The following is a 21,330-nucleotide window of genomic DNA, read 5'->3' as shown; positions in this document are numbered from 1 at the left end:
TTCCGGCCACCGGTAGTGCGCCTCAGTAAGGTGCTGCCTCTTTCAGCACAACCCTCACTGGTATCTCCTTTCGCTTGATTTCGTTTCTCACTCAGCACAATCTATCTCGCTTCTTAGTCCTTCCTTGGGCACCGCCGCTATGCTGAGCAGGCACGGTCCCTTTACGTTCTTTCCATGCCAAGCCTCTGCCAGGATCCCACCCCTGGCAGAGACCCTACAGTCTCTCCCTTCACAACACCCTCTGCCACCAGGTGTTGCTCCGTTCAATCCCGTCAGCGTTCTCTCTAACTTCCTGCCTGACCCCCAGTTTACCCACTATGGTGGGGAGTGGCCTAATGAATAGCACCCTTAGCTCCCCCCGGAGGCCCAGCTGTGAAATGTATTGGTGACTGTGATACCTGCTCAGAGAACTCCTTCCGTGCCATCGAACGCAGCATGGCCCCCCTTAGTGGCTGAACCATGCTACTGCAACGACCAGGACTCTGGGGCGCTGCACTCCCCCCTGGTTAAACACAGTACTCCGGGACTGGGAAGAAAAACAACAATACAGGTTAGCAAAAAGACATACAATTTTGTTGAGTGCAAATAACAATAAGTATACTTAAGTAGGCTTCCCTTTATGGGAGGTGAGGACACTTGTAACGTTACAAACATAATTAACCTTATAATTTACAGAGTATAAATAACTTCTGTTACCCAACCGGGTATTCTATTTAGTGCAATTTTTGAAATAATAACTTAACATTGCCTTTAAGAAACTCACACTCTTAGTCTATCAAAGGCCTTCCTATAATCACATTATAAGGCATTTCAACTTTACATTCTCCTTCTTGTGAACCTGCAGGACCGCCTGTCCCTACGGCACCAGACCTACTGCCTCTCCTTTCTTCTACAGGACCGCCCTGTTCAGCCAGGGCCTACTGCCTTTCGCTACTATACACAGTATAGACATAACATTCCTTTCGGTTGAAGAACTCTGAGCCAGCTCTACTCGGCCCCTTTAAGGACTCACTCTCTAACCCCTACGGGTCCACTCTCTGTCCTTAGCAATAAAGTAACTTTTCAATGGGGACGCAGGGTTTACCTTCTATCCTCACCCTCATTATTACTTCTCTTACTTTCAACTATGCAGACCTCTACTTCTACCCCTACGGGCTCTCTGCATCTTTCCTGTCTTCAAAACATTATTCAAATTTCACATTTTAACAAATTCAACACATATAACTCGGCATGTAAAACAGTTACATTTTCTTTTTAAGGCATCATTACCACATTACTGTTCTGTAACAGTATCGCTTTCAAGTACAATTCTTCACATCCCCTTTAAGAGGGGACCAGGTCTCTCTGAGGTAGCTCGTCTTCTCAGCCTACCAGTCTCATGCAAAGTTCCGGTCCGGTATCTTCACAAAGTGTCTTTAACTAGGACCAGTAGGAACGGTTTCTTCGCAAAGTGTCTTTTGACTAAAACCAGTAGGGAGCACCTTTAAGAAAGTGCAAACTATTTACAAGGGAAAGTTTGAATCATGCGCAGTTCATGATTTCTGTAGTTCTCTTTTTTAAAACTGTATAAACTTCAGGAAAACAACAGTGACCCCGGGTCAACAAAGGGGTCACCTTTAACCCTAGACGGGTTTAGCAGCAAACAGGAACAGTTAAAGGAATGAACAGTTAACTATTTACATTTTCATGGTATCGAGGTTTATTCTCTGTTATGGTTACCCCAATGACCATGGGAAAAAGAATACAAAACGGACTAGCTCTCGGGTGATGGAAACTAAGGTCGACCGTGACCTGAACCTGACCCAACACTTACAGTAGCCGGGGGATGTACCTACGATGCCCTAGACACCACGCGCCAGCCGGAGATCTAACTACCCCTATAAGAGGAATATACAGGCCTGCCTTACCTCCAGTGAGGAACCCCAAAAGATGATAGTAGACCCCCACAGATATTGACGGTGAGTTCAGAGGAAATGACATACGTAGGATGAACAGCAGATTTAGCACAGTGAGGTCCGCTTACTAGATAGCAGAAGTACAGGAAAGAGTTACTTCACGGTCGACCTAAAAATCACTATTCAAAAACACCATCCAGAAATTACTTTAAACTCCAGTGACAACTCATGCCACTGGAGTAGTAATTTTCTGTCCACAAGAGCTTCCAGCACTGAAGAGTCACATTGCAGATAGCTGGACAAAAATAGCAAAACAAGAAACAAAATTCAACTTAGCTGAACTGGAACTTGAGGCAGGTGAATGCAACAGAATGCTACTAGCACATTGTTGGCCGGCATGTGACTAACAGCCAAGCAGCCTTAAATAGGAAACTCCCCAAGAGGGTGGCGACAGGTAATCAGAGATGGAGGAAGGCACATAAGAGACACTACCATAACAGACCACCGGGGGAGCCCACAAACCGAATTCACAACAGTACCCCCCCCTTAAGGAGGGGGCACCGAACCCTCACCAGAACCACCAGGGCGACCTGGATGAGCACTATGAAATGCACGAACCAAATCGGGAGCATGAACATCGGATGCTGTCACCCAAGAATTATCCTCCTGGCCATAACCTTTCCACTTAACCAGATACTGAAGTCTCCGTCTGGAAACACGGGAGTCCAAGATCTTTTCCACCACATACTCCAATTCACCCTCAACCAACACAGGAGCAGGTGGATCAGCAGAAGGAACAACCGGTACCTCATACCTCCGCAATAATGACCGATGGAAAACATTATGGATATTAAAAGATGCTGGGAGGTCCAAACGAAAGGACACAGGATTAAGAACCTCCAGAATCCTATAAGGGCCGATAAACCGAGGCTTAAACTTAGGAGACGAGACCTTCATAGGAACAAATCGAGAAGACAGCCACACCAGGTCCCCAACACCAAGACGAGGACCAATACGCCGATGACGATTAGTGAACTGTTGAGTCTTCTCCTGGGACAACTTCAGATTGTCCACAACCTGTCCCCAAATCTGATGCATCCTATCAACCACAGCATCCACTCCAGGACAATCCGAAGACTCCAATTGACCGGACGAAAACCGAGGGTGAAACCCTGAATTACAAAAAAATGGAGAAACCAAAGTGGCAGAACTAGCCCGATTGTTAAGGGCAAACTCTGCCAATGGCAAAAAGTCAAGCCAATCATCCTGATCAGCGGACACAAAACACCTCAAGTAAGTCTCCAAGGTCTGATTAGTACGCTCAGTCTGGCCATTAGTCTGAGGATGGAATGCAGACGAAAAAGACAAATCGATACCCATCCTGGCACAGAACGTCCGCCAAAATCTAGACACAAACTGAGTACCCCTGTCAGACACTATATTCTCAGGAATACCATGCAAACGCACCACATTCTGAAAAAATAGAGGAACCAACTCAGAGGAGGAGGGCAATTTGGGCAAAGGTACCAAATGAACCATCTTGGAAAAACGGTCACAAATCACCCAGATGACAGACATCCTACGAGAAACCGGAAGGTCAGAAATAAAGTCCATAGAAATGTGCGTCCAAGGCCTCTTAGGAATAGGCAAGGGCAACAACAACCCACTGGCCCTAGAACAGCAGGGCTTGGCCCGAGCACAAACATCACAAGACTGCACAAACATGCGCACATCTCGAGACAAAGAAGGCCACCAGAAGGACCTAGACACCAAATCCCTGGTGCCAAAAATTCCAGGATGACCTGTCAACGCGGAAGAATGAACCTCCGAGATAACTCTACTGGTCCAATCATCAGGGACAAACAGTCTACCAGGCGGACAGCGATCAGGCCTATCCACCTGAAACTCCTGCAAAGAACGCCGCAGGTCTGGGGAGACAGCTGACAATATCACCCCATCCTTCAGGATGCCGGTAGGTTCGGAATCACCAGGCGAGTCAGGCTCAAAACTCCTAGAGAGGGCATCCGCCTTCACATTCTTGGACCCAGGCAGATATGACACCACAAAGTTAAATCGGGAGAAAAACAACGACCAGCGCGCCTGTCTAGGATTCAGACGCCTGGCCGACTCAAGATAAATTAGATTCTTGTGGTCAGTGAGGACCACCACCTGGTGTCTAGCACCCTCAAGCCAATGACGCCACTCCTCAAACGCCCACTTCATGGCCAGAAGTTCCCGATTTCCCACATCATAATTTCGCTCAGCGGGCGAAAACTTTCGGGAGAAAAACGCACATGGTCTCATTACTGAGCAGTCAGGATCTTTCTGCGACAAAACTGCACCTGCTCCGATCTCCGAAGCATCCACCTCAACCTGGAACGGAAGTAACACATCAGGTTGGCGCAACACAGGGGCGGAAGAAAAGCGGCGCTTAAGCTCTTGAAAGGCCTCCACAGCCGCAGAGGACCAATTAGCAACATCAGCACCCTTTTTGGTCAAATCAGTCAAAGGTTTAGCAATGGCAGAAAAACCCGCTATAAATCGGCGATAGAAATTAGCAAAACCCAAGAACTTTTGCAGACTCTTCAAAGAAGTAGGTTGCATCCAATCACAAATAGCCTGGACCTTGACAGGGTCCATCTCCATAGATGAAGGGGAAAAAATATATCCCAAAAAGGAAATTCTCTGAACTCCAAAACTACACTTTGAGCCCTTTACAAAAAGAGAATTAGCTCGCAAAACCTGAAAAACTCTCCTGACCTGTTGAACGTGAGATTCCCAGTCCTCCGAAAAAACAAGAATATCATCCAAATACACAATCATAAACTTATCCAGATATTCACGGAAAATATCGTGCATAAAGGACTGAAAAACGGAAGGGGCATTTGCGAGACCGAAAGGCATTACCAAATACTCAAAATGGCCTTCAGGCGTATTAAATGCGGTCTTCCACTCATCCCCCTGCTTAATCCGCACCAAATTATACGCACCACGTAGATCGATCTTAGTGAACCACTTAGCCCCCTTTATACGAGCAAACAGATCAGTAAGTAAAGGTAACGGGTACTGGTATTTAACTGTAATCTTATTCAAAAGTCGATAGTCGATACAAGGTCTCAATGAACCATCCTTTTTACCTACAAAGAAAAATCCTGCCCCTAGTGGAGACAACGAGGGGCGAATATGACCCTTTTCCAAGGATTCTCTGATATACTCCCGCATAGCAGTATGTTCGGGCACAGACAAATTAAACAAGCGACCCTTAGGAAACTTACTACCGGGGATCAATTCAATAGCGCAGTCACACTCTCTGTGGGGAGGGAGAGAATCAACTTTAGGCTCTTGAAAGACATCATAAAAATCTGACAGAAATGCTGGGATCTCAGAGGGAGTAGATGAAGAAATAGGAACCAAAGGTGCATCCCCATGAATACCCCGACATCCCCAGCTCAACACAGACATAGATTTCCAGTCCAAGACGGGATTATGAATCTGTAACCATGGTAATCCAAGCACTAAGACATCATGTAGGTTATATAATACAAGGAAACGAATAATCTCCTGATGGTCTGGGGTAAGACGCATAGTCACTTGTGTCCAATATTGTGGTTTATTGCTAGCCAAAGGTGTAGAATCAATACCCTTCAGGGGAATAGAAACTTCCAACGGCTCCAAATCAAACCCACAACGCTTGGCAAAGGACCAATCCATGAGACTCAGAGCGGCGCCAGAATCCACATAAGCATTCACAGTCACAGATGATAAGGTACAAATCAATGTCACGGACAAAAGAAATTTTGACTGCAAGGTACCTGTAGAAAAAGATTTATCAACCTTTTTATCAACCTTATTTATACGTTTAGAGCATGCTGATATAACATGAGCTGGATCTCCACAGTAGAAGCACAATCCATTTTTGCGCCTGTAATTTTGACGTTCGCCTCTAGACAAAACACGATCGCATTGCATATGCTCTAATGCCTTTTCAGAGGTCACCGCCAAATGGTGCACAGGTCTTTGCTCAGAAGACACCGCCATATGGTGCACAGGTTTTTGCTCAGAAGATACCGCCATATGGTGCACAGATTCTTCCTCAGAAGACCCCGCCATATGGTGCACAGATTTGCGCTCCCGCAAACGCCGATCAATCTGGATAGCCAATTTCATGGCATCATTCAGACCTGTAGGCACAGGGAACCCCACCATGACATCCTTCACGGCATCAGAGAGACCTTCTCTGAAATTAGCTGCTAAAGCGCACTCATTCCATTTAGTAAGCACCGACCATTTACGGAATTTCTGGCAGTATATCTCAGCTTCATCTTGCCCTTGGGAAAGAGCTATCAAGGCTTTCTCAGCCAAAATCTCCAAATTAGGTTCTTCATAAAGCAACCCCAAAGCCTGAAAAAACGCATCTACATTTAACAACGCAGGATCCCCTGGCGATAATGCAAATGCCCAACTTTGTGGGTCGCCGCGCAGTAGAGAGATAACAATTTTAACTTGTTGAGTCTGATCACCAGCAGAGTGAGATCTCAGAGACAAAAACAATTTGCAATTTTCTCTGAAACTCAAAAACCGGGATCTGTCTCCGGTAAAGTATTCAGGCAGAGGAATCTTAGGTTCAGACATTGGAGCACGTATAACAAACTCTTGTAGGTTCTGTACTTTTGTCGCAAGGTTATTCAAACCTGCAACTAAACTCTGTGGATCCATGTTTCAAATGGGTGTAACCCAAGCATTCAGAGGTTAAGAGGAGAGGAGAGAAAAAAAAAGTCTGAAGACTGCAGTTTAAGCAAGGAATACAAATGATCAAACTAAGGTGCACTTTCAAACACAGAAAAAAAAAAAAAAAAAAACCTTTTCTTCTCCTTCCTACTTTAGTGCATATTTTAACACATAGATTTTTTATAGGCCGGCCAAACTGTTATGGTTACCCCAATGACCATGGGAAAAAGAATACAAAACGGACTAGCTCTCGGGTGATGGAAACTAAGGTCGACCGTGACCTGAACCTGACCCAACACTTACAGTAGCCGGGGGATGTACCTACGATGCCCTAGACACCACGCGCCAGCCGGAGATCTAACTACCCCTATAAGAGGAATATACAGGCCTGCCTTACCTCCAGTGAGGAACCCCAAAAGATGATAGTAGACCCCCACAGATATTGACGGTGAGTTCAGAGGAAATGACATACGTAGGATGAACAGCAGATTTAGCACAGTGAGGTCCGCTTACTAGATAGCAGAAGTACAGGAAAGAGTTACTTCACGGTCGACCTAAAAATCACTATTCAAAAACACCATCCAGAAATTACTTTAAACTCCAGTGACAACTCATGCCACTGGAGTAGTAATTTTCTGTCCACAAGAGCTTCCAGCACTGAAGAGTCACATTGCAGATAGCTGGACAAAAATAGCAAAACAAGAAACAAAATTCAACTTAGCTGAACTGGAACTTGAGGCAGGTGAATGCAACAGAATGCTACTAGCACATTGTTGGCCGGCATGTGACTAACAGCCAAGCAGCCTTAAATAGGAAACTCCCCAAGAGGGTGGCGACAGGTAATCAGAGATGGAGGAAGGCACATAAGAGACACTACCATAACAGACCACCGGGGGAGCCCACAAACCGAATTCACAACAATTCTCCTTCCGGTGGCTTTGGTTCCTGGACCCCGGCCACTGTGACACGGATTCCAGCGGCAAGCTCCACAGGGGCCACCAGGTCACTCGGCGTCTGGATTTGAAGACTAACCTGGCGGGCAAGCTCGGGAGCTACTACAAAGCGCACCGTGGAGATAGTAACGAGATCCGGCAATTCTGGATCACCCGTAATTGGGGCCACAGGTGAGACTCTCTCAGGCTCACATCGCCGCACCTTCCGGGCACGCCATCCTTGCGCATTCTGGTGGCGGGTGTACGTCACTTGATCTCCCTCCCGTAGCGGCTCGCCCTCCCGATCACAGCAGGGGGTGTCCACGTCGTAGCCAGCAACGAAGATGCCAGTAGGTAAACCTGATTCCCAAATGGAGCCCCACCCTTTCTTGGGGTAGAAGGCCGATACAATTCCTCGTCTTACTGCGTCCTTTCCACCATATATAAACTTCTTACTTTGCATCTCCTGTTTTTCAACTTCTTCGCGCTGCTTCCAGTGTTGGAGTATGCATTGTTTGTACTGTTCCCAGGTAAACACCGCAATAGTGAGACCATCCACTGGAACCCCGTCCTGCTCGACCCAGGGGGTATCCCATCGAAACATCACTCCTCCCGGGTCCATCTCTATGGGTTCCCCCCACTTGGTGGGTAATGATGGTAACAGTTTCCCCATCGCGCCAGGGGTGAGGATCGCCCGGTCAATTGTGAAGGAAGGGCTACTGTTGCGGGGGAAATCGGTCGCGGGAGCGGGATCGAGTGCGGGGGCAGGGGCGCCTTTCGTACCTGCTCCTAGTGTGGTCCCACCGTGGTCGATCCGGTCCGCCGACAAGGGCGCTGGAGTCGGCGGCAGCCCGGACCGTGGCTCCTCCAATGGGATTCTCGGATTCGGCTCCGCTTGCTGTGGTTCCTCCTCCTCCAACTCCGAGGTCGGGATTGGTGGAGGTAATTCCGCTGTCAGCTTCACAGGCTCCCGGTCCGTCGCTGGTGAAGGATGGTAGGCCGGGATCGCTTCTTCCTCGCTCAGGCACTTGCTGCTCGTCATCGCCGCCTGATAGTCGCCGGCAATGCATGCACCTAACTCCGCCATTTCTCCGAGGTCGGGCTTCTCCGTCGCCTGCTTCCCGCCGTTGCATCTCAGGGGATTGTCTTCTGTTTTGGGGCAGGTCATCTCTTTGCAGCCAGAAGTGCAGGGGGCGGTAGCCATTTCTCGCGCCACACTGGGAGTCTCCGCCCATAACACACCCTCCTTCTCCTGGGGTGTAGCAATGGCGGCGCCTTTTGGCGGGAACTTCTGGTGGCCAATGGCGCAGCACAATCTTGCAATAAAGTACAGTAAATCACAGTCTCTAGGCACACATGACCTGATTCTTCAGGCTTAAGTAGATCCTGTTCGTTATGCCAAGTTGGAGCGCCCCCACACCGCCGCAGGGCCGAGGGGTACCCGGAGCCGGGCCTCTAGGTCTCAGTCCTGGGGTTGTCACGGTGGCTAGACCCGGTCCGTGGCCCTGTCTGTCAGTGGGGGACGTCCGGTGCAATAAGTGATGTTGTAGCGGTGCAGTTGTGGGGTGCAGGGCGCGGTAAATAACGAGGACACCAGGTTGCAGTCTCTTTACCTCTTTACTGAAGCTCTCTGGGTCCTCAGTCCGGAATACGGCTCACCAGGCTGCGCAAGTCCGGCCGGTCCAATGGCACTTCCAGAGCTCTCCTTGCAGGTGGAAATCGGTGCCTTCCTTCTAGCGCTATGTGTTGCAGTCCTTCCCTGCTGTGCTTACGGAAAGTACCCCACAACTGTTGTGTCTGTTTCTCGTGTTCCCTCACAACAACTTAATTCGCAATGATCTTCCTCGTCCCTCCAGATACTATGGTAGGAACGCACCCGTATGACGGGGAGGCTCGGAGATCTTCCGGGACTCTATCTGCGCCCCTCTCCTGTTGGTACCCCCCTTTGCCTTCCTGGGTGATGCGTGAGACAGTCCGCCTCAAGCTAACTGCCCTGCCATAGGTCTGAGGTATGGCTTGAAACTCTTTACCTCCTCGGCGTTCCGGCCACCGGTAGTGCGCCTCAGTAAGGTGCTGCCTCTTTCAGCACAACCCTCACTGGTATCTCCTTTCGCTTGATTTCGTTTCTCACTCAGCACAATCTATCTCGCTTCTTAGTCCTTCCTTGGGCACCGCCGCTATGCTGAGCAGGCACGGTCCCTTTACGTTCTTTCCATGCCAAGCCTCTGCCAGGATCCCACCCCTGGCAGAGACCCTACAGTCTCTCCCTTCACAACACCCTCTGCCACCAGGTGTTGCTCCGTTCAATCCCGTCAGCGTTCTCTCTAACTTCCTGCCTGACCCCCAGTTTACCCACTATGGTGGGGAGTGGCCTAATGAATAGCACCCTTAGCTCCCCCCGGAGGCCCAGCTGTGAAATGTATTGGTGACTGTGATACCTGCTCAGAGAACTCCTTCCGTGCCATCGAACGCAGCATGGCCCCCCTTAGTGGCTGAACCATGCTACTGCAACGACCAGGACTCTGGGGCGCTGCAAATGCATCTCAAAAGAGGGGAAAAAAAAGTTCTGAACCATTTTTTTTTTCTCTGCAGCCTGTTTTGTCTTTTTTTTTTCCCTTAATCTCTGGGTGGTTCAGGATTTTGGCGCTGACATGGATGTTCAGGGTTTGTTCTCTCGTGTGGATCAACTTGCTGTAAGGGTACACAGTATCCAAGATTATGTTGTTCAGACTCCGGTTTTGGAGCCTAGAATTCCTACTCCTGTTTTTTTTGGGGGGGATAGATCTAAGTTCTTGAACTTTAAAAATAACTGCAGATTGTTTTTTGCTTTGAGACCCCGTTCCTCTGGTGACCCCATTCAGCAGGTGAAAATTGTCATCTCTGCTGCGTGGAGACCCTCAGGATTGGGCATTCTCCCTTGAGTCAGGGGATCCGGCATTACTTAATGTAGACGCATTTTTTCAAGCGCTTGGATTACTGTATGATGAACCTAATTCTGTGGATCAGGCAGAAAAAACCTTGTTGGCCCTGTGTCAGGGTCAGGAAGCGGCAGAATTATACTGCGAGAAATTTAGAAAGTGGTCTGTGCTCACTAAATGGAATGAAGATGCTCTGGCTGCAATTTTCAGAAAGGGTCTTTCTGAAGCCCTTAAAGATGTTATGGTGGGGTTCCCCACGCCTGTTGGTTTGAACGAATCTATGTCTCTAGCCATTCAGATTGATCGGCGCCTGCGCGAGCGCAAGGTTGTGCACCATATGGCAGTGTCCTCTGAGCAGAGTCCTGAGCCTATGCAATGTGATAGGATTTGGACTAGAGCAGAACGGCAGGAATTCAGACGTCAGAATAGGCTGTGTTTTTACTGTGGTGATTCTGCTCATGCTATTTCTGATTGCCCTAAGCGTACTAAGAGGGTCGCTAGGTCTGTTACCATTAGTACTGTGCAGCCTAAATTTCTCTTGTCTGTTACCCTGAGTTGCTCATTATCGTCCTTTTCTGTCATGGCATTTGTGGATTCAGGCGCTGCCCTGAACTTAATGGACTTAGAGTTCGCCAGACGCTGTGGTTTTTCCTTACAGCCTTTGCAAAGCCCTATTCCCTTAAGGGGCATTGATGCTACACCATTGGCCAAGAATAAACCTCAGTACTGGACTCAGCTGACCATGTGCATGGCTCCAGCACATCAGGAAGATTGTCGTTTTCTGGTGTTGCATAATTTGCATGATGTGGTTGTACTGGGTTTTCCATGGTTACAGGTACATAATCCAGTGCTGGATTGGAAATCTATGTCTGTGACTAGTTGGGATTGTCAAGGGGTACATAGTGACGTTCCTTTGATGTCAATTTCCTCTCCCCCCTCTTCTGAAGTTCCTGAGTTTTTGTCGGATTTCCAGGATGTGTTTGATGAGCCCAAGTCCAGTTCCCTTCCTCCTCATAGGGACTGTGATTGTGCTATTAACTTGATTCCTGGCTGTAAGTTCCCTAAGGGCCGACTTTTCAATCTGTCTGTGCCAGAGCATGCCGCCATGCGGAGTTATGTTAAGGAGTCTTTGGAGAAGGGGCATATTCGGCCCTCTTCGTCACCGTTGGGAGCGGGATTCTTCTTTGTTGCCAAGAAGGATGGCTCCTTGAGACCCTGTATTGATTATCGCCTTCTTAATAAGATCACGGTCAAATTCCAATACCCTTTACCTTTGCTTTCTGATTTGTTTGCCCGGATTAAGGGGGCTAGTTGGTTTATTAAGATTGACCTTCGAGGGGCGTATAATCTTGTTCGTATTAAACAGGGTGACGAATGGAAAACTGCATTTAATACGCCCGAAGGCCATTTTGAATACCTTGTGATGCCATTCGGGCTCTCTAATGCCCCATCTGTGGTTCAGTCCTTCATGCATGATATCTTCCGGAATTATCTTAATAAATTCATGATTGTATATTTGGATGATATTTAGATTTTTTCCGACGATTGGGAGTCTCATGTGAAACAGGTCAGGATGGTATTTCAGATCCTTCGTGCTTATACTATACTTGTGAAGGGGTCTAAATGCCTATTTGGAGTTCAGAAGGTTTCTTTTTTGGGCTTTATTTTTTCTCCCTCGGCTTGACGAAGAAGGGCGCGGATGTGATGAATTGGTCCTCTGCGGCTGTTGAGGCCTTTCAGGAGCTTAAACGTCAATTTACTTCTGCCCCTGTGTTGCGTCAGCCGGATGTTTCTCTTCCTTTTCAGGTTGAGGTTGACGCTTCTGAGATTGGGGCAGGGGCCGTTTTGTCTCAGAGAAGTTCTGATGGTTCTTTGATGAAACCGTGTGCCTTCTTCTCCAGAAAGTTTTCGCCTGCGGAGCGTAATTATGATGTCGGCAATCGGGAGTTGTTGGCTATGAAGTGGGCATTTGAGGAGTGGCGACATTGGCTTGAGGGAGCCAAGCACCGCATTGTGGTCTTGAGCGATCATAAGAATCTGATTTACCTCGAGTTTGCCAAGCGGTTGAATCCTAGACAGGCTCGATGGTCCCTGTTTTTCTCCCGTTTTGATTTTGTGGTCTCGTATCTTCCAGGATCTAAGAATGTTAAGTCTGATGCCCCCTCTAGGAGTTTTTTGCCTGATTCTCCGGGAGTCTTTGAGCCGGTTGGTATTCTCAAGGAGGGGGTGATTCTTTCTGCCATCTCCCCTGATTTACGGCGGGTGCTTCAGGAATTTCAGGCTGATAAACCTGACCGCTGTCCAGTGGGGAGACTGTTTGTTCCTGATAGATGGACTTGTAAGGTAATTTCTGAGGTTCATTGTTCGGTGTTGGCTGGTCATCCTGGGATTTTTGGTACTAGAGATTTGGTTGCTATGTCCTTTTGGTGGCCTTCCTTGTCGCGGGATGTGCGTTCTTTTGTGCAGTCCTGTGGGTCTTGTGCCCGGGCCAAGCCTTGCTGTTCCCGCGCTAGTGGGTTGCTTTTGCCTTTACCGGTCCCTGAGAGGCCCTGGACACATATTTCCATTGATTTTATTTTGGATCTTCCTGTTTCCCAGAAGATGTCTGTTATCTGGGTGGTTTGTGACCGGTTTTCTAAGATGGTCCATTTGGTACCTTTGCCTAAATTGCCTTCCTCCTCTGATTTGGTTCCATTGTTTTTTCAGCATGTGGTTCGTTTGCATGGCATTCCAGAGAATATTGTGTCTGACAGAGGTTCTCAGTTTGTTTCTAGGTTTTGGCGGTCCTTTTGTGCTAGGACGGGCATTGATTTGTCTTTTTCTTCGGCGTTTCATCCTCAGACAAATGGCCAAACTGAGCGAACCAATCAGACCTTGGAAACCTATTTGAGATGCTTTGTGTCTGCTGATCAGGATGATTGGGTGGCCTTCTTGCCGTTGGCCGAGTTTGCCCTTAATAATCGGGCTAGTTCGGCTACTTTGGTTTCGCCTTTTTTTTGTAATTTTGGTTTTCATCCTCGTTTTCCTTCAGGGCAGGTTGCGCCTTCTGATTGTCCTGGTGTGGATGCAGATTTGGACTCATGTGGTGGACAATTTGACGTTGTCTCAGGAAAAGGCTCAACGTTTTGCTAACCGCCATCGGTGTGTTGGTCCCCGGCTTCGTGTTGGGGATTTAGTTTGGTTATCTTCTCGTCATGTTCCTATGAAGGTTTCTTCCCCTAAGTTCAAGCCTCGCTTTATTGGTCCCTATAAGATTTCTGAGATTATCAATCCGGTATCTTTTCGTTTGGCCCTTCCTGCCTCTTTTGCCATCCATAATGTTTTCCATAGATCTTTGTTGCGGAGATATGTGGTACCTGTTGTTCCCTCTGTTGATCCTCCTGCCCCTGTGTTGGTTGAGGGGGAGTTGGAATATGTGGTGGAGAAGATTTTGGATTCTTGTTTTTCGAGGCGGAGGCTTCAGTATCTTGTCAAGTGGAAGGGTTATGGCCAGGAGGATAATTCTTGGGTTGTTGCCTCCGATGTCCATGCCGCCGATTTGGTTCGTGCTTTTCACTTGGCTCGTCCTGATCGGCCTGGGGGCTCTGGTGAGGGTTCGGTGACCCCTGCTCAAGGGGGGGGTACTGTTGTGAATTCTGCCCTTGGGCTCCCTCCGGTGGTTTTAAGTGGGACTGCTGCTCCTTGGATTTAGCTTAGCAGCTGCTTCCACTGATCGTCTCTCCTGCTCTGCTATTTAGCCTGGCTCTGACCTTCAGCCAGTGACAGCTGTCAATGTTTCTTGGTTGGATTCAGATCTCTCCTTGGATTTCCTTGATAGTCGGTCCAGTTCAGCAAAGATAAGTCCTTGCATGTTCATTTGTTGTCCACTTGCTGTGGACTTAATCGTTCAGCTCTTTTTATGTTTGCTCTAGTCCAGCTTATCAGTATTCTATATTCAGTTAAGCTGGAAGCTCTGGGGAAGCAGATTTGCCCTCCACACCGATAGTCAGGTGTGGAGATTTTTTGTAAACTCTGTGATGGATTTTTCTAGCTTTTAATACTGACCGCACAGTATCCTTTCCTATTCTGTCTATCTAGTTAGAAGTGGCCTCCTTTGCTAAATCCTGGTTTCATTCTGTGTATGTCATTTCCCTCTCCACTCAGTCCATATTTGTGGGGAGCTGTCTGTCCTTTGGGAATTTTCTCTGAGGCAAGATAGCTTTCCTGTTTCCATCTTTAGGGGTAGTTAGTTCTCCGGCTGTGACGAGGTGTCTAGGGAGTGACCGGAACATCCAACGGCTACTTCTAGTGTTGTGTTAGGTTCAGGAACTGCAGTCAGTAAAGATACCATCTCCTCAGAGCTCTTCCCATGTTGCTCCTTAACCACCAGGTCATAACACATCTCTCACCGTGTAGTCAGCAGGAGCTCTGGAGGTGGAGGTGTCTCTCAACCTGTAGTCAGCAGGAGCTCTGGAGCCTGAGGTGTCTCTCACCATGTAGTCAGCAGGAGCTCTGGAGGTGGAGGCGTCTCTCACCATGTAGTCAGCAGGAGCTCTGGAGGTGGACGTGTCTCTCACCGTGTAGTCAGCAGGAGCTCTGGAGCCAGAGGTAACTCTCACCATGTACTCAGCAGGAGCTGTAGAGCCAGTGGCGTCTCTCAACGTGTAGTCAGTAGGAGCTCTGGAGCCGGAGGTGTCTCTCAACGTGTAGTCAGCAGGAGCTCTGGACACCTTCTATGGATCTGCAACAACCTCTGACAGCTCCAGCGTCTCCTCCTACAGACTGGGGTCCTTCAGGGGCCCCTTACTCAACAAGTGGCAGAATTTGCTGTGCAGTAGTCTTTGCTGGGTAATGAGGCGCGGTCCTCAGGATTACAGAATATCTATATGTCTTCCTTCATTAGTTTTTGTGGAAGGAGCCTCCATATCGGACTTCATTCCTCAACAATCTAAACTGCAACAATCCCCACCATCAGAAATGACCCCAAACATCTCAAACTATCTAAGGTGGAAATGACAACCTCCATATATCAGGCCTGAAATATTTTAGGCTTTTTTAATCTAAGGATTTAGTTATTTTGATCTATGGAGACCTCTTTTCTTTGTAAGCTTTGGACCTGATTTGTTATATACTGTCATATCGTCCCTTCCATCATCAGAGTAAGGCGTACGAGGATTATATCAGATTGACATGGTGTCAGACAGAAACGTCCGCCTGCCCAGATACATGCATTTATGTATGATATGATACATACATATAATATCTATAACTCTGTATGTAACCCCTTTCTCGTGTACAGCACCATGGAATTAATGGTGCTATATAAATAAATAATAATAGTATAACACAAGATTCAGAAACCCTTTCTGTGACCGATCCTCCACCGGTGGCCACCATCATGGTGGTACATGTGACCCCCGACAAGCCCCCACCTCTACATATAATAGGATCTGTTAATAATCAGTGCAGTCCAGCGGATCAGTGACCTATATCACCAATAGGCTCGGCGGCATTGGGACGAGCATCACTCATACAATCTGTAGGATAACGCAGACTTTAATTCCATCAAATGCACTCGCCAGATGTTCTATGACCCATGGCAGACGTAAACAGGAGTTATATACATAACGAGCGATTAGACTAAATGGAGTAGATAAGCTGCTGAAAAGTTCCTGCTGCTCACCGATGTAGCAGAGCTGAATGTGCCTCTAAACCTTTTTCTCCTGCTGTCACTTTATCAGATTGATATGATTGAAAAGTCAAGGATGAGAAGCGTCAGATTCAGGGAAACTTATGGAGCAGCCCCCAGACGCAGGACGGCGGGGTACTCGGTACCGGGTCTATCGGTTCTGAGGATGTCACGGTGGCCCGACCCGGTCCGTGGCCCTGCTAAGGGGCGCCCAATTAAAGATGTAGGTGACGGTGTAGGTCGCAGCAAATAACGAGGACACAGGGTTGCAATCTCTTTACCTCTTTACTGTAGACTTCAGCATCCACAATCCAGAGCACTGCTAACAGGGCTGGCTGAGACCGGCCGGTCCGAAGGCACATCCAGAGTTCCCTTTGAAGGTGGAAATCAGCAGCCTTCCTACTAGCGCCTGGGTGTTGTAGTACCTCCCTGCTGAGCACCACGGGATAGTCCTCACAACTGTCGTGTCTGTTTCTGTTCTTTCTCTCCGTCCCCCAGATGATATGGACAGGACACACCCGTATGACGGGGTAGGCCTGGAGTTATTTTATAGGGACCCTAGAGACGCCCCTCTCCCACAATTGCCTCCGTTGTCTTCATTAGGTGATTTAGGTGAGACAGCCAACCTATAATTAACTGCCCTGCCGTTGGTTTGAAGTAATGCGTAGAGCCCAATACTTCCTCGGCGTTCCGGCCTCCGGCTACGCGCCTCAGTAGGATGTTGCCGATCTCGGGGCACGACTCCTTCTGGTTCTATCTCCTTTGTGCTGTGATCTCGTTTCCCACTTCTCCACAATATACTTCGCTTCGTGTCCTTTCTTAGGATGCCGCCGCAATGAAGTGCAGGCGCGGCTCCGTAATGATCTGTCCTGTTCGCTAGGCCACTGTCAGGATCCCACCCCTGACAGAGACCCCCCTGAATCTTCCCAAGCAACGCTCTTCTCTCACTAGATGTTACCTGGGCAAAACCCAGTCAGCTTCTCTCTAACTTCCTATCCAACCCCCAGTTTTACCCGAGTGTGAGGAGTGGCCTAATATATAGAACCCTTTGCTCCCCCTGGTGGCCGGAGTGTGAAGTGTAAAGTGTGACTGTGATACCTGGTCAGGTGAACTCCTTTAGTGCCATCAGACGTACCATCACTCCCCTTAGTGGCGGAGCGACAGTACTGCAATGACCAGGACTCTGGGGCGCTGCACTTAGACCTACTATGCTCTTCCGTGGTGAGGGTCTCATGGCTGTATTGCCCCCTCGGCTGCACAACCGACAGCAGACTATTCTCATACATGTCTACAAGTGACACGGACCATGCTCTCAGCGGAGGCATAAGTTCATACACAGAAAACATTTCACCACTGCCCCCAGCACAGCATCAAAGGGGGAGTCAAGGGTTTTGATCTGGACTGCTCATTTCATCCCTTTCTACTGGACTGGTTTACTGCCATCTTTAGTGTCATTGCTGTGCTTCAGTCTGGAATATCTCCACCACCACCATGCTTTACACTGTTGGCACCTCTGACATCCCTTTCCAGACCTCATAGATCAGCTCCGGCAGAGGGAAGTCACCTGAGTATTCGGGAAGTTACCACCCATACTGCTGCTGTGCGCTGGTTTGTTTTCGAATCTATTACTACTTGACTCTGCAATGGACTCTGTGACAAAGCAAGCTCTGCTACATTAATGGGTCATAGAAGTAAAAAATAATTTGTGCTGCTTTGGTCCAGTATCAAGTCTGGTCCTCAATGGCAACTTTAGAAGGGTAGTCTACACTTCGGCGTGAGGTCTAGTCACTAAGACTCGCCACAATGTCATGGTTTGTAGGCTTAGAAAGCTCAATGGGCAGCCAGGATACCGGGCCAAGGATGCCAGTCATACAAGTAAAAATTGCCCTGGTGTGGTTGCTGTGGAGGACAGGACACCAAATCAAGGCTTTGTAAATCACTCAACTCTAATGGATAACCTTATTTTATGACTCGGCCTTGGACTGTATGACAAACCCAGCTCTGCTATATAAATTATTCCAGGACAGTCTATGAAATTGTTTAACCAGTTGTGCATTGGACTGTCTGCCAAACTCGGCTCTGCCACATCCCTGAGTCAGTTCTGCTATAACACTATGCCAACGTTCTACAAACCTCCACTTTAAGCGCAGATCTACTTCATCACAGAGATAAATCTGCTCAGTGTGTACCTTTACCATGTGAACCCTGGCCATCAGCCATTCTGGCGCCATTGTTGATTGTTTAACTCTACTGCAATGGACCGTGCATGTATCAATTCTTTTTTAAGACTGAACTTGAAATGATTATTTTGCACAAAAAAAATCATGTAAAAAGGAACTCCATCCTAGTCAAGCGACCAACGTCCCCTGAGCAGTGGGTGCAGTCTCCTCCACTACAATACCACAGGGGTCCATCTGGAGGTCCAGTTGTGCCCCACGAGTTTATGGATAATCTTTAATCCTTCTCTTACATTCCTCCTGGATATTTATGGTCTCCTCAATGCACCCACCCCCATAGAGATGTTATATGTTTTATAGCCGTCTTCTGCGATGACATTTCATTTTAGGGAACAGTTTCCTGTTGGTCCTAGCAGGGGTGGACAACTGGACATGTCATTTGGTGCAATCTGTATAGCCATCAGGGGTGCAAGAGGTCACCGGATCCAGTTTCACCTCCAAAACAGGTGGAATTGTATGATATGATCAGCTATTGGACTCCACAGGGCCCATTTATTATTGTGGTACAAGGGCCCTTTTTCTGCCTTTTTCCACCAGCGGAGCCTACCATGAAGATCCCTATTCATACAGACATCCTCTAGCATCTTGCGTTGTACTGCACACCTTGGATAGTGGTGATCCCCTGCCAGCAGCCCTCCATATAGTTGTCACGTGTAATTTTACACAAAGCAGGTTGTATGGATGATAATAGTCCATTTTTGGAACAAAAAAAAATTGGTCAATTGTAGCAGGCCAAGTGGTTTTCACAAATTTTAACCCTTTAGTGACCACCAATATGTCTTTTCACTGACCTACGATTTAAGAGACTCCTAACATCCCCATACAGGGGACAATGCTGCAGCTGTCGACTGTACAATATAGCTGACAACTTGCTTCATCAGCCATGATCAGTGTTGGAACTGGCTATGGCCATTTAACCCCTTAACTGCTGCTGTCAATAGTGACCATGGTATCTACATGGTTAACAGGGTGTGGGGGGCTCCCTCTTTAATCCCACTAGCACCCTGAGATCTTGATCATGTGGTCCTGATGTTTGCCATGGCAAGTCAAGGCCAATTAATAGCCTTAAGGCCCCGTCTCACATAGCGAGATCGCTAGCGAGATCGCTGCTGAGTCACAAGTTTTGTGACGCAACAGCGACCTCAGTAGCGATCTCACTATGTGTGACACGTATCAGCGATCAGGCCCCTGCTGCGAGATCGCTGGTCGTGTCGGAATGGCCTGGACCTTTTTTTGGTCGTTGAGGTCCCGCTGACATCGCTGAATCGGTGTGTGTGACACCGATCCAGCGATGTCTTCACTGGTAACCAGGGTAAACATCGGGTTACTAAGCGCAGGGCCGCGCTTAGTAACCCGATGTTTACCCTGGTTACCAGCGTAAATGTAAAAAAAAACAAACAGTACATACTCGCCTTCTGATGTCCGTCAGGTCCCTTGCCGTCTGCTTCCTGCTCTCACTGAGCCGCCGTACAGTGAGAAGTGAGAGCACAGCAGTGACGTCACCGCTGCGCTCTGCTCTCACTGTACGGTGGCTCAGTCAGAGCAGGAAGCAGACGGCAAGGGACCTGACGGACACCGAAAGGCGAGTATGTAGTGTTTGTTTTTTTTGGTAACCAGGGTAAACATCGGGTTACTAAGCGCGGCCCTGCACTTAGTAACCCGATGTTTACCCTGGTTACCCGGGTGCTGCAGGGGGACTTCGGCATCGTTGAAGACAGTTTCAACGATGCCGAAGTCGTTCCCCTGATCGTTGGTCGCTGGAGAGAGCGGTCTGTGTGACAGCTCCCCAGCGACCACACAGCGACTTACCAACGATCACGGCCAGGTCATATCGCTGATCGTGATCGTTGGTAAATCGCTTAGTGAGACGGGGCCTTTAGAGTCTTCCGACTTTAGTGACCTATTCAAAAGTTATCAAAATTTAGGTGGTAAAAAAAAATGTTCATTCCTGTCATGTGACTTTGCATTAATTCCTGAAAAGCACCTGAAGGGTTAATGAAGAACCCGAAAGCAATTTTTAATACATTGAGGGGTGCCGTTTTTAAAATGGTATCAGTTTTGGAGGTTTCCCAATATATAGGACCCTCAAAGTCACTTCAAAACTGAACAGGTAACTAAAAAAAATATGTTTTGTAAATTTCCTTGAAAAAATAAAAAATGACTGCTACATTTATAAATCTTGTAAAATGCTAACAAAATAAAACAACATTTTACAAATGGTGCAGATGTAAATCAGACATGAGGGAAAAGTTATTTATTAATGTTTTTCTACGGTCTGAAGATCTGGATTAAAAGGGAGAATCATTCAAAAGTTTGAAAATTGCTAATTTTTGGTCAAATTTCTGATATTTTTATAAATAAATGCAAAACATATCAGCCTAAATTTACCATTACCATAAAGTATAATGTGTCACCAAAAGACTCTCAAAATCAGTGGGATATATTGAAGCATTGCGTAGTTATTACTACATAAAGGAACACTGGTCGCATTTTTTTAAAAATGACCCGGTAACTAAGGGGTTAAACCGTCATGATTTTACACTAACCATGTTAAACTGTATGGATGACTAATTGAATCCAGAAAAAAAATTTTTACTTTTTTTTTAAGTTTTATATACCACCTGAATGTAACACTAAGCACTAGTGATGAGCGAGTATACTCGTTGCTTGGGTGGTCTCCGAGTATTTGTAACTGCCCGGAGATTTAGTTTTTGTTGACTCAGCTGCATGATTTGCGGCTACTAGACAGTTTGATTACATGTGGGAATTCCCTAGCAACCAGGCAACCCCCACATGTACTCAGCCTGTCTAATAGCTGTAAATCATTCAGCTGAATTGATGAAAACTAAATCTCCAAACACTAACAAATACTCGGAGGTCAGCTGAGCAACGAGTACACTCGCTCATCACTACTAAGCATGTTAAACTGTATGGATAACAATATAGTCAATT

At 47.5% G+C, this 21,330-nt stretch overlaps 1 protein-coding gene across 2 annotated transcripts in view; it reads right to left on the bottom strand.

Annotated features, from left to right (window-relative positions):
- LOC143793286 (uncharacterized) overlaps window positions 1–21,330 on the bottom strand; it is a 105,226-nt gene that overhangs the window by 29,765 nt on the left and 54,131 nt on the right. The gene's annotated exons all lie outside the window — the stretch shown is intronic.

Source organism: Ranitomeya variabilis, chromosome 1, assembly GCF_051348905.1.
Source record: "Ranitomeya variabilis isolate aRanVar5 chromosome 1, aRanVar5.hap1, whole genome shotgun sequence".
NCBI lineage: Eukaryota > Metazoa > Chordata > Amphibia > Anura > Dendrobatidae > Ranitomeya > Ranitomeya variabilis.
The sequence above is the reverse complement of the archived record's forward strand: the minus strand, read 5'-3'. Positions and strand labels throughout refer to the sequence as shown.